Here is a 1685-nt window from a genome sequence, read left to right on the forward strand (position 1 = left end):
AGTGAGGGGTGTGGGATATATCAGAGTTTTACATTGAGGGGTGTGCGATATATCAGAGTGTGACAGTGAGGGGTGTGGGGTATATCAGAGTGTTATAGTGAGGGGTGTGGAATATATCAGAGTGTTACAGTGAGGGGTGTGGGATATTACAGAGTGTTACAGTGAGGTGTGTGGGATATATCAGATTGTGACAGTGAGGGGTGTGGGATGTATCAGAGTGTTATAGTGATGGGAGTGAGGTATATCAGAGTGTTACAGTGAGGGGTGTGGGGTATATCAGAGTGTTAAAGTGAGGGGTGTGGGATATATCAGAGTGTTACAGTGAGGGGTGTGGTGTATACCAGAGTGTTACAGTGAGGGGTGTGAGGTTTATCAGGGGTTTAGAGTGAGGGGTGTGCGGTATATCAGAGTGTTACAGTGAACGGTGCGTAAAACATCAGAGTGTTACAGTGAGGGGTGTGGGATGTATCAGAGTGTTACAGTGAGGGGTGTCGGGTTTATCAGAGTGTTACAGTGAGGGGTGTGAGATGTATCAGAGGGTTACAGTGAGGGGTGTGGGGTATATCAGAGTGTTACACTGAGGGGTGTGGGGTATATCAGAGTGTTACAGTGAGGGGTGTGGGGTATATCAGAGTGTTACAGTGAGGGGTGTGGGTATATCAGAGTGTTACAGTGAGGGGTGTGGGATATATCAGAGTGTTACAGTGAGGGGTGTGGGATATATCAGAGAGTTACAGTGAGGGGTGTGAGGTTTATCAGAGTGTTACAGTGAGGGGTGTGGGATATATCAGAGTGTTACAGTGAGGGGTGTGGGGTATATCAGAGTGTTACTGTGAGGGGTGTGGGGTATATCAGAGTGTTACAGTGAGGGGTGTGGGGTATATCAGAGTGTTACAGTGAGGGTTGTGGGGTATATCAGAGAGTTACAGTGAGGGGTGTGGGGTATATCAGAGTGTTACAGTGAGGGGTGTGGCATATATCAGAGTGTTACAGTGAGGGGTGTGGGGTATATCAGAGTGTTACAGTGAGGGGTGTCGGTATATCAGAGTGTTCCAGTGACGGGTGTGGGATATATCAGAGTGTTACAGTGAGGGGTGTGGGATATATCAGAGTGTTACAGTGAGGGGTGTGGGGTATATCAGAGTGTTACTGTGAGGGGTGTGGGGTATATCAGAGTGTTACAGTGAGGGGTGTGGGGTATATCAGAGTGTTACAGTGAGGGTTGTGGGGTATATCAGAGAGTTACAGTGAGGGGTGTGGGGTATATGAGAGTGTTACAGTGAGGGGTGTGGGGTATATCAGAGTGTTACAGTGAGGGGTGTGGGGTATATCAGAGTGTTACAGTGAGGGGTGTCGGGATATATCAGACTGTTACACTGAGGGGTGTGGGGTATATTAGAGTGTTACAGTGAGGGGTGTGGAATATATCAGAGTGTTACAGTGAGGCGTGTGGCATATGTCAGGGAGTTTTTGTGAGGGGTGTGGGGTTTATCAGGGTTTAAGTTTGAAGGGTGTGGGGTATATCAGAGTGTGATAGTGAGGGGTGTGGTGTCTGTAAGTTGTTCCAGGGCAGGGTGTGGGTCTATCAGAAAGTCACTGTGAGGTGTGTGGAGTATATCAGTGTTCCTGTGAGGGATGTGAGATATAACAGAGTGTTATAGTGAGGGGTGTGAGGTTTATCAGGG

The sequence above is a fragment of the Mustelus asterias genome, unplaced genomic scaffold (genome assembly GCF_964213995.1).
Source record: "Mustelus asterias unplaced genomic scaffold, sMusAst1.hap1.1 HAP1_SCAFFOLD_899, whole genome shotgun sequence".
NCBI lineage: Eukaryota > Metazoa > Chordata > Chondrichthyes > Carcharhiniformes > Triakidae > Mustelus > Mustelus asterias.